This window comes from Ambystoma mexicanum, chromosome 12, assembly GCF_040938575.1.
Source record: "Ambystoma mexicanum isolate Mex_15411 chromosome 12, UKY_AmexF1_1, whole genome shotgun sequence".
NCBI classification, from domain to species: domain Eukaryota; kingdom Metazoa; phylum Chordata; class Amphibia; order Caudata; family Ambystomatidae; genus Ambystoma; species Ambystoma mexicanum.
In genome coordinates this window covers 405,146,720-405,159,183 of record NC_090936.1, presented here as the reverse complement: position 1 = coordinate 405,159,183, position 12,464 = coordinate 405,146,720, and the positions used below count along the sequence as shown (strand labels likewise).

The window sequence follows — 12,464 nt, the reverse complement described above, 5'->3', positions numbered from 1 at the left end:
GTCTCCCAGCCTTTGACTTTTTGAGGTTGCTAGGCCTCATGGCATCCTGCATTTTCCTTGTGCCAGAGGCTCGCCTGAGAATTGGATCTCTTCAGTGGGCACTGGGAACTCAGTGGTCGCAATTCTCAGGGAGAATGACAGATCTCCTCCGAATTCTGGACAAGGTAGCCCACGACCTTCTATGGTGGGCCTATCCAGAGAACATCTTGAAAGGAGAACTGTTTTGGCAACCATAGCCGGAGAGAACAGTAGTCACAGACACCTCACTCACGGGGTGGGGAGCCCACGCCAACGACTTGACCATCAGCGGTCGTTGGTCTCCATCGGAGTCCAGACTACACATCAACCTATTAGAGCTGAGAGCAATCAGACTAGCGCTGAAAGCTTTCCTGCCATCAGTACAGGGGAAAAATGTCCTGATAATGACGGACAACACGGTGGCCATGCACTACCTCAACAAAAGAGGAGGCGTAGGGTCACTGCCATTGTGCAAAGAGGCAATGCAGCTCTGGTTTTGGGCAATTCGGGAAGGAATCTCTCTATCGGCAGTCCACCTAGCCGGAGAGAAGAACTTGACAGCGGATGCTCTGAGCAGGCAGAGCACAGTCTCCCACGAGTGGGAGCCAGCTCAGGAAGTCCTTCAAGAGAGGTGGATCTGTTCGCCACAAGCACCAAGAGGAAGTGCGATCTGTACTGTTCAAGGGAATTTCCCCCGAGAGGAGCTCTAGAAGACGCGTTCGTAGTGGACTGGGAGTTCCCACTCCTTTACGTGTTTCCATCAGTCCGTTATTCCTCAAATGATCAGGAGGTTGAGAAGATTCCGGAAAACCATGATCCTAATTGCCCCAGACTGGGCCAGGAGAACGTGGTACCTGGACCTTCTGGATATGTCCATCTGCCCTCCAATCCGTCTTCCACTCAAAGAGAATCTTCTCTCGCAGAAAGGAGGTCAGGTTCTCCATCCAGACATCAGAACCCTCAACCTTCACGCTTGGCTTCTGAAAGGGTGAGGTACAAGGATTGGGCCCTCCCTGATGACGTCATGGAGGTGTTGCTTTCGGCCAGAAGCCCAGCAACAAAGTCTTTATACCGCTGCCGTTGGAACAAATTTTGCAGCTGGTGTAGAGAAGGGAATGTCGACCCTTTTTCATGTGGTACACCAACAGTGTTATCGTTTCTACTCTACTTGGCAAACTCAGGCCTTCAAGTTGGCACTGTAAAAGGCTATCTCGCAGCGCTTTCAATCTTCAAGCGCACTGCGGAGGAACCATGGTATTTCAAACTACCTCTAGTAATACAATTTCTCAAGGGATTAACTAATGTTTATCCTCCAAGACCATTCCAAGTTCCCTTATGGGACTTAAATTTAGTCTTAAACTTCCAAATGGGTACTCCATTCGAACCACTCCACTCTTGTTCGCTGAGATTTCTCACGCTTAAAACTGTCCTATTGGTAGCACTAACATCTGCTAGGAGGGTGAGCGAGCTACAAGCTCTCTTGTAAACCCCCCCATACAATTTTCCATAAGGACAAAGTTGTCCTACAGGTGAAGCCTAATTTCCTCCCAAAGGTGGTTTCTGAATTTCATATTACTCAGAAAATGACCTTACCTTCGTTCTACCCTCCTCCCCATCCGGGGAAAGAGGAAGAAAGGCTACATAGGCTGGACCCAAGGCGAGCTCTGAGCTTTTACATCAGCAGACTGGCTAGGATTAGGCAAGCAGACCAACTGTTTGTAGGATACTCGGGTCACAAGTTGAGACTACCCATAACAAAACAGACCATTTCCAGGTGGATTATTTTGGCCATTCTGGAATGTTACAAACTGGCAGGGAAAGAGCCACCCCAAAATCTTAGGGCTCATTCGACCATGGGTATCGCAGCCTCTTTGGCCCTCCAAAGGGGGGTACCGGTCCGAGACATATGTGCGGCTGCCACATGGTCGTCCGCACATACGTTCACAACATTTTACAACCTGGATTCCTCCGCTAGTCAAGAGACCAGATTTGGAAAAGCCGTATTACATGCGGTTCATGCCTAAAAGGGATACATGACATTATTACTCCCACCTCCAATTACATGCCACTGCTATGGGAGTCTATCAAAGATGAGGAATACGTCGGAGGACACGATCCCTTCGAAGAACAAGTTACTTCTTACCTTGTAACGTTCTTTCGATGGGATGTTCCTCTGACGTATTCCTGATCGCCCCTCCCATCCATCCCCACAGTAATACTTCCCTTGTGGTTGCAGCTTACGCTCCTTCAAGGTCAATAACCAATTCAGGCATGACTTATCTTATGCTACAAAACGGAACTGAGCAACGGACGTCGCGCGTGGCTATTTATGGGCATGATGACGTCGGCGCCGATACGGTGGCTGTCGAGGGACATCGACTCGGCAGACGTCGACGCGCAGCGCCCTCTACAGAGAAAAAAATTCCGAGGCCAGCAAGCTAGAGACGAATTATCAAAGATAAGGAATACGTCGGAGGAACATCCCATCGAAAGAACGTTACAAGGTAAGAAATAACTTGTTCTTCTATTGTAATATATTAGTCGTTCTTGCCACAGATTCCTCATCACCCTCCCAGCCTGCCCCTTTTTACAGGATAGTCCTTACACCCCCTTCCTTTCTGCGACCCCCCCAGCTGATCAGTGCTAGAGAAAAAGGCAGAACTGAGGACATGGGGCGTGTCTTGCTTCACAAATACCCCGGCATAGGGGTGTGTAAAGGAGGAGATGCAGAGCTGCAGTGTGCTCCTTGTGGCTTAAAAAAATTCTGAAGACAGCTGGTGCTGGAGAAGTTATATCTACGATGAATCTGTGAGAGAAAGGACAAATCTACCAAAAAGAATATTACTCGGAGGTAAGTAATGTTCTCGTTTCTTGCACAGAAGTACTTTGTTGAAGGACCACATGAGATCCAGCACTACATTTAGCAAAGGGTCCTTGGGCAATTTAGTGGGTACGAAGGTCAGAAAATGACAACAATTATGCACTTACTCTGCGCCTAGGTTAAGCACTCCTCATATAAAATAATTTTGTTTCCTGATGCATTGCTGGCCACCAGAAAACTTGTGGTATTCTTTTTTTGCTATTGTGATACTCTGGTGGCCCTTTCTTAAGATGGGTTTCTAGAATCTGGCCTGGTGTAGGCCATCCCTCGCTCCACTCCATTCCCTGCCCTTGTCCTGCCCTCCCTCCCTCTGATAGGTTCAATCCACCCAGGAAGAGCTCTGGGGTGAGCAGAATCCTTTCCAAGGCCGTCTTTTTGGTCCTGTGCGGGGTGGGAGCATCTACTGTTGCTGCCTTTCCAGAAGGTAAGGCCCTTCCACCTCCTTGGCACTTCATTTTGCCCTTAAGGCATTTTGAGGGCTTTGCCTGCAGCCATGCTTGTGGCCTCGCCTCCATGTATGTTATCCCCTTCCCTCACTCCACTCCCTGCCCTTGTCCCGCCCACCTTCCCTCTGATAGGTGCAGTCCACCCTGGAAGAGAGTAGTGAGTGGAATCCAGTCCACAGCCGTCTTGTGCCGGGTGGGAGCAGCTACAGCTGCCACCTTTCCAGAAGATAAGGCCCTGTGACCTCCTTGGCGCTCCATTTTGCCGTTAAGGCATTTTGGGGCTTTGCCTGGAGCCCCACTTGCAGCCTCACTGCCTGTAGGTTAGCTCCTTCCCTCCCTCCCGCCCTGCCTCCGGTAGATTCAATCCACCCGGGAAGCACTTCGTGACTGGCAGAGCTACATCAGCCTCTCCAGCCCATGGATCAGGGCCCCAATGCAAAGGGCATCTCCTCACCAGGCAGCTCCAGTCCGTATTTGACTGTGTTCACCTGGGACGCCTGCCGCAGTCAACCAGCAGCGACTGATAAGGTAAGCCTGGTGTGGGCAGAGGGTACAGTATTTCGGTAAGCGATTAAAACCCCATTACTCATGTTACCTATTATAAGGCATGTTTGTGTAAGGTAGCCATATTTTGCATTTAGCCCATTTGTGTGAGTCAGCCATATCTCACACTTAGCCAAATTGTGTAAGGTAATGTGAAAAACCAGAGGGTGTTTCACAACCTAGTTCCGGGGCATCAGGTACTCAGGTGGAGATTGCTTTTGGATCACGGCTCTGGGGGTGGACAAGCAAGGGAGGAGGATCACCTGAGTAGGTCGGTCTTCAGGGAGTGGGGCAGAAGCACCTGGTGGCGATACATGGTATCCCCCTTTTTCCACAACCCATGCATCCCCTATCCTTGCTTTTTTAATGGGAAACTACAGCTCTCATAATTCCTCCCCATTTTACATTTACAACACTACTGAGGCGAGGAAGATGAGGAATGAGTCTAGGACGATTACCTCTACTGACTTGCAATGGCTCTGTCCCTTAATGAGACCAGGCAGAGTCAGGCAGGTAATCCTAACTTTCTCCAGCATAGAGCCTGACCTGGATTCACATGCTCATGAATATTCCACATCAGGCTGGGGATTTGCTCAGTAAAAGAAAAAACAGTTTCACTTTCGCTTATAAACTGTATTTCGAATGGATTGTGTCCTCCAACGTATTCCACATCTTTGACATGTAATGTCCACAGCTGTGCACTTCGGAAACTTTTTCGGCAGAGGGCGCCCTGTGTCGATGACTTCGGGTCGATGTCCCTCGAAGGCCTCCGTCGAGGGCGACGTCACCAGATGTTATAAATAGGACGCACGGCGCCCGTATCCTCAGTTCCGTTTTTCCCGCAAACATGTTTGCTTTGAGAACTTGGCGCGCCTCGTGTGTTTCATCGCAGAGATGTCTTTTTCTTCGACCCCTCTGACTCCGCGGTCTGGCTTCAAGACTTGCCGGGACTGCAAGTCAAAAATGTCGATCACTGACCCACATCGCATTTGTTTGTTGTGCTTGGGCGAGAGTCACAACACCGACGACTGTTCGAAATGTCAGTCGCTGACTGCCAAGGCCTTGGGGAAGCTCCAGGTAGGTAGGGGTTCTAAGCCCAGTAAGTCCCATACTTCTAAATCGAAAACCAAAGGGGTGTCCACTGAAGATTCGAGGGGAGACTCTCTGCGTCGGGAGGAGGCCCAGGTTCTCGGTACTGGAGTGGTTCCCGGCATTCTTCTTCCTCGTTGCGGCATTCTCAGAAGTGCCATCACCGTTCGCCTTCCCGGTCCTCCTCGGAGGATAGAGCCGCAAGGAAAGTAGCATGCCCAACGAAGTCCTCGACTCCGGAGGAATGGCCTGCCTTTAAGGAGCAGGTGTTGGCGATATTTCAATCGCAGGGAACGGTTCCGGTCGTGCCTTCTAACAAAGGCGGCAAGGAACGATCTCGTACCGTGGCTCGCACGCCTTCGAGCTCGGGTCCGCGACGCGACTCGCACCGGGAACCTTCGAGGTCCCGTTCGGACAAGGTTTCGGATAGTCGCAAGAGACGTGATTCCAGGTCTCGGTCCTCATCTCCAGCGAGACCGCTGGAACCTGCTAAGGGCTTGAAGCCGGCATCTACTCGGTCGGCGCCGTGTCTGTCTGACTTGGACGTCAATGCTTTGCCATTTTATCAGCCCACAACGCTGAGGTTGTCAACGCTTTCGGCGTCGAAGCCTTCGGCGCCCTCGACACCTTCGGGTATTTGTGTCAACAATTTACTGTTGGAGTACCCTTATCTGATGGATCCTCCAAGGAAGGCTACGGCGAAGTCTGTGAGGCCAGTATTGGACTCTAGGTCCTCTTCTGTCCCCAGGCCAGGTTTTCACCTCCCTCATGGCTAGGGTCTCGGAGTATCTGGGCTGGTCCAGTCCTCCTGAAGACTTTGTGCAGGAAGATCTAACAGACATTTTAGATCAAGGTCCGTCCTCTGACCCGGTGTTACCGTTTCATCTCACCTTTCAGAAAAGGGTGGCAGCTTGGCAGTCACCGGAATCTATTCCGGCTGTTAATAAATCATTGACAAAAAAGTACAGCCAATCCATTAGCGACCCCAGGTATTTATCCGCTCACCCCACTCCCGAGAGTTTGGTGGTTCAGGTGGCATACCCTACCATCCCTCCTGATAGGGACGACAAATGCTTCGACGGTTGGGCTTGGAAGGTATTTTCTGCTGGGAGCATGGCATTGAAATCGGCCAACTCCACTTGTGCTTTAGCAAGGTTCTCACAAACTCTGTGTAACTGTGTTTCTTTAGCAACTGAGCATATTCCTGAGGGGGAAGAAAGGGATGGGTTCCTTGCTCTAGTGCAAGACAGCAAGGATGCCATGTGCGAATCCCTTCAGTCAGGTTTGGATACAGCCGACAGTGTTAGCCGGTCCATGGCTGCGAGCACCGTTATACGCAGATTTGCGTGGTTTCGGAAGTCAGGTTTTGCTCCGGATGTGCAAGCCCGTCTTCTGAACATGCCCTTTGATGGTGCACATTTGTTTGGCAACACGGCTGACGAGAGCCTTGAGAGGTTGCAGACCTCGAAAGCTGCGGCAAAATCTTTAAGTGCAGCTGTGCGTCAACCTCTGCCTTTTCGTCCTAGGGGACAGCATTGGAGGAGAAGTTCTTTTCGTTACTACTCCTCCTTTGGTTGAACGAGAGGGGTCGCCAGTCAAAGGGGCCAGCGAAATAGTAAGCATGGTGGTCAGGGAAAGGTGCCAAAGCCGCTCAGGCAGCTGCCTCTTTGCCTTCAAAACAGTCATGAGTCCATGTCCTATGGTTCGCTGGTTGGGGGCAGGCTATCTCAGCATCTCGAAGAGTACAGAGCCATTTCTTCGGATGCGTGGGGTTCTGGATACAATAGCCCATGGCTACTGCCTTTCCTTCCTAAAGCAGCCTCACGACAATCCACTGGGGAAACTCTTTGAAGCTTCCAGATCCGCTCCTTGCGCAGGAAATCTTAACCCTGCTGGAGAAAGGCGCTATAGAACTGGTGCCTGTGGTGGAGAGGAACAAGGGATGGTATTCCCCTTATTTTTTGATCCCAAAGAAAGACAGGGGATTGAGACCCATCCTGGACTTGCGTTGGTTGAATAAACTTCTCAGGAAGGACAAGTTCAAGATGGTTACTCTTTCTCAAGTCCTCCAGGCCCTTCAACTTCAGGATTGGTTGGCGTCTCTGGACCTACAGGATGCTTACTTGCATGTGCCGGTTCATCCCAAGCACAGAAAGTACCTGAGGTGTGTGGCTGGAGACTTGCACTCTCAGTTTCGGGTCCTGCCGTTCGGATTGACCTTTGCCCCGAGGGTCGTCACCAAGCTAATGGTGGTGGTGGCAGCGTACCTCAGACGAGGGGGGATTCACGTCTAACCCTACCTGGACGACTGGCTGATCCGGGCACGCTCTCCTGAGCAAGCATTGGATCACCTCGGTCTCACCTGCTGCTCCCTCCACAGTCTGGGCTTCTCCCTCAATTTCAAGAAGTCGCATCTGACACCTTGCCAACAGCTCCAGTACACCGGGGCTGTGTTAGACACGTCCTTGGGAAAGTGCTCGCCTCCCAAGGTGAGGGCTCATCACATTGTGCAGATGGTGGACAAGTTTCAACATGCCCAGAGTCTCCCGGCTTTCGAATTCTTAAGGTTGCTCGGCCTCCTGGTATCCTGAATTTTTCTGGTGCCAGAGGCCAGGCTGAGGAAGGAAGCGAGCCCTGCAATGGGTCCCCAGGATGCAGTGGTCGCAGTTCTCAGGCAAGATGTTGGAACCCGTTCAAATTCCACTCTTGGTCTCCCAGGCTCTTCTGTGGTGGGCCAACGAAGGGAACCTGATGAAGGGGTAGCCGTTTTGGCAACCATGGCTGGAGGTAACTGTAGTGACGGATGCTTCCCTCACAGGATGGGGCGCTCATGCCAACGACTTGACCGCCAGCGGTTGTATGTCTCCGTCAGAGTCCAAACTCCACATCAACCTGTTAGAGCTGAGGGCCATCAGGCTAGCCCTGAAGGCCTTTCTGCTGGCTGTGCGGGGGAAGAGTGTCCTGATCATGACGGACAAAACAGTGGTAATGCATTACCTCAACAAAAAAAGGGGGGTGGGGTCACTCCTGTTGTGCAGAGAGGCAATGCAGCTCTGTTTCTGGGCCATCCAGCAAGGAATTTCGGTCTTGTCGTTCATCTGGCCGGAGATGAAAATGCAGCAGCAGACATTCTGAACAGGCAGTGCACAATCTCTCACGAGTGGGAGTTGGCTCAGGAAGTCCTTCAAGAGATCTTCGCCATTTGGGGACCCCGCAAGTGGATCTCTTCGCCACCAGTGCCAACCGGAAGTGCGAGAGATTCTGCTCAAGGGAATTTCCTCTGAGAGAAGCCTTATGAGACACGTTCGTAGTGGATTGGTCATTCCCACTGCTGTACGTGTTTACTCCAGTCCCTGTCGTTCTTCAAGTGTTGCGGAGGTTACAGAGGTTTGGTTCCCACATGATCCTCATTGCTCCGGATTGGGCCAGGAGAGCGTGGTACCCGGACCTTCTAGAAATGTCCATCTGCCCTCCACGCCGTCTTCCCTACCGAGAGGATCTGCTGTTGCATGAGGGAGGTCAGGTTCTCCATCCAGAGGTCAAGATTCTCAACCTTCACGCTTGGTATCTGAAAGGTTGAGGTATAAGTATTGGGACCTCTCGGATGACGTGATGGAGGTGTTGCTTTCGGCAAGGCGGCCTGCAACAAAATCCCTGTACTGTTGCCAGTGGCGTAAGTTCTGCGACTGGTGCAGAGGTCACAATGTTGATCCTTTTCAGTGCTCCATTACTATTGTTTTGTCTTTCTTACTTTCTTTTGCCCACAGGGGCCTTCAAGTAGATACCATTAAAGGTTAACTGGCAGCGCTGTCTATATTTAAGTGCTCTTCTGAAGAATGTTCTTACTTTAAGATTCCTTTTATTTCCCAATTTCTTAAAGGACTGACTGTGTTCCCGCTGCCCCCTTTCCAAGTGCCGGTTTGGGATTTGAATTTGGTTTTGAAATTTCTCATGGGTGCTCAGTTTGAACCTTTGCACTTATCCTTTGAGATTACTGTCCTTCAAGACAGTTTTCTTGGTTGCGGTTACTTCCGCTCGCAGAGTGAGTGAATTGCAGGCACTTTCCTCTAAGCCGCCCTTTTACTGTGTTCCGCAAGGACAGGTTAGTACTTGGGGTACGTCTGTCCTTTCTACCTAATTAGCATCTGAATTTCATTTAAGTCGGAAGGTGGTTCTTCCTTCTTTCTATCCTCCTCCTCATACTCGTAAGGAAGAGGAGAGACTCCATAGGTTGGATCCTAGGAGAGCTCTGAGCTTTTAAATTTCTAGGATGTCCAGGGTCAGAGTGGACGATCAGCTCTTTGTAGGGTGTGCTGGACACCTATTGGACCAGGCTGTTACCAAACAGACCTTGTCCAGGTGGATTATCCTCACTATTATACGGAGTGTTACCGATTGGCGGGTAAGGACCCTCCTGAACGGTTGCGTGTTCATTCCACTAGGGGCATGGTTACTTCCACCGCCCTTCAGCGGGGTGTTCCAATTTGGAATATTTGTGATGCCGCTACATGGGCTTCGCTCCATACCTTTGTTAAGCATTACTCCCTGTATATGATCCATGGTCAGGATATGGCCTTTGGTAAGGTGGTTCTTTATTCTGCCATCTGATTGGATACTCTAAATTCTTTTCCCTCCTCCATTTTCTGGTACTGCTTTGGGAGTCTGTCAAAGATGTGGAATATGTTGGAGGACACAATCCATTCGAAGAACAAGTTACTTACCAACTGGTGAGGTTCTTTCGACTGGATGTTCCTCCAACGTATTCCACATCACCCTCCCAGCCTGCCCCTCTGGAGAATTTCCTATGCGATTGCAGCTTACGTTTCCGCAAGGCTATGTGCATTCAAGCAGGCATGAGACTGGTGTCACACGTTCTGGAGGAAAAAACTTAAACTGAGGCAATGGGCGACGTGCGTGCTATTTATAACATCCGGTGATGTCGCCCTCGAAGGAGGCTTTGAGGGACATCGACCTGACGTCATCGAAGCAGGACACCCTCTGCCAAAAAAGTTTCTGAAGCGCACAGCTGTGGACATTACATGTCAAAGATATGGAATACTGTGGAGGAACATCCAGTCGAAAGAACGTTACCAGTTGGTAAGTAACTTGTTCTCCTCTAAACCAATCACTTAGCTCTGGGTCATACTGCCCCCAGCCAATGACTGCCCTCCCCCTAAGCCCCTCCTCTGGCAGCCATCTTCAGATATTTACCACACGTTCAAGTGTTGGGAGTCCTCGTGTTTTGCTCTTTGAGCTGTTCTATGTTTTTCGCGCTTCTTCAGTAAAAAGTTTGATTTTTGTCAAATAAAGCCTGTGTGCTCTTTCTCTTCATCGGCCGACAAGCAAGGATCCGTTTGTTGGCGAATTTCAACACCCCTCAAGGGCAGACTCATCAAAGTTTAATCGAAGATTCCAGAAGGCCATCAGACCTATTCCGCACTCCGGACCATGCCGGAGAAGGATGAAAGCTCTCTTTTCACACTCTGCTCCAGCTGAGGACTGTGGAACATGTTTGTGGAGGGCAAACACCTTCAATGCCTCTACTGTCTCCAATCCGGATCACAAGAAGCAGATTGTGAAATCTGCTTTGGGTTTTCCTTGAGAACCGTGAAGGATCGTCACAGCAGCATGGCGGCTTGGCTCAGCGCAAAGACCTCTACCCCATGTAGGAAGCAGGGGCATGCCTCACCTAGGACAGGCCAGTCCCAAGAGCGGGCTTCTAAGTCCTGTGAGGGCGCTTGATCCGTGGGGGCCCAAGACAAGGCCCAGCACTGCAAATCGGTTTCCATCACGGGGCTGCACAAGCGGGTCCCACGAAGGTCAGGGCACGCTCATCTTCACCATCTGCCTCCATCTCCAGCCACCGCTCCAGGTCCTCCTCGAAGAGGAAATCTGCTAACCCAGCGAAGTTGTGGGAAAATCCAGAGAAGACGAAGGCGCTGGAAAAATAACCAACCTGCTCCAGAAGGCCCAGGTGGCAAAAGTGAAGTAGTCGACGATAGAGTTGGTGGCGGCCACCCTCTCGAAGGCCAAGGGGCTGACCTAGACAAGGTAGCCCTGGCAATGGCCAGAGTATCCCTGCCCCTGAGATGGGAGGCATTGGCCAAGCGGTGGTTAGGACACCGGAGAGGAGGATGCCATGCCCGAGCCCGAACCCGACTCCCCGGGATGCAAAGAAGGGCCATGCCAAGAGGCCTTTGACTCTGTCCGAGTTCAAAAGCAAGGTTCTGCCATTGGGCTTGCGACAAGGGCTTGGACCCTGTAACCTGTCCTCTGGATGATGTACTGGCTTTTTCAGCACACCTGGCTCATTCTGGAGTTCAGGTGGATACTTGCTGCACGTATGTGGCAGCCATCAGGGCTTAGAGAATTAGCCAGAGCATGTGTTTTTGGAGCCAACCTGGAGGTTAAGGCCCACCTCAAGGGGTTGTCTAGGCATTTTCCTCTGGTGCATAGGCTGCATCCGGTCTGGGACCTCAATGTGGTTCTTGCAGCTTTGCAACGCAAGCCTTTCGAGCAGATGGTTTCTGTGGATATCTGCTTGGTGACGCTGAAGACGATTTTACTGGTGGCTCTCCACTCTGCACGCACGGTTAGTGAGCTGCAGGCATTGGGGGTCATTCCGAGGTTGGAGGTAAGGAATTACCGGCACTGGTAAGGGTGCTGATGCCGGTAATCCATTACCTCCATATTCCGAGGTCCCTTTGCGGGTCCTTCCTTACCTCCTGCTTTTAGCAGGAGTTAAGTACGGGACCTGCAAAGGTACATCGGAGGTAATGACGGTACTGTAATTTACGGTGCCGTAATTACCTCCTTCCCCATTCCCATTGAGCCCTATGGGGCAGAAATGGGAATGGGGAAGGGCAAAAGGTGAATGGGGAATTACCGGTCCCTCCAACCCTGGAATGGACCGGTAATTACTCCATTCACCATGCCGGATTTAGGACGGTTCCGGAGGCAACCATGGAGCTAATTACTCCATGGTTAGCTCCAAACCCGGAATGAGGCCCATTGTCTTTGTGCAAGCCCTTTACCACGTTTCACAACGACAAGATCATCTTGCGCACTCACCCAAACCTCTTGCCCAAGGTTCTCTCTCTGTTCCATTTGAATCAAGAGATCTGCCTGCCGGTGTTCTTCCCGAACCGCAGAGAGGGCCCTACATTCCTTGGACCTCAAGAGGGTTCTCAAGTTTTCTCTCCCGGACGAAATCCTTAAGGAAGTCTGAGGCTTTGTTCGTGACTTTTGGGGGCTCCTCCCCTGACTTTCGGGCTTCTAAGGCTTCCATCGCCCATTTGATGTGCCCTGCTATTTCGGAGGCATACACGGCCATGGGCAAACCTGTTCCTGAGGGCATTCATGCTGATGTGGTCAGAGCTAAGTGCACGGCCGTTGCCTTTCAGAGAGATGATTCTTGGGATGTCATCAGCAAGGCGGCTACATGGGCCACTCCAGGCCTTCTGTAAACACTATTAGCTGGACACCAG

General features: G+C 51.1%; 1 protein-coding gene across 2 annotated transcripts in view; it reads left to right on the top strand.

The window, feature by feature from the left end:
• IPO8 (importin 8) overlaps positions 1-12,464 on the top strand; it is a 2,228,954-nt gene that overhangs the window by 1,067,144 nt on the left and 1,149,346 nt on the right. The gene's annotated exons all lie outside the window — the stretch shown is intronic.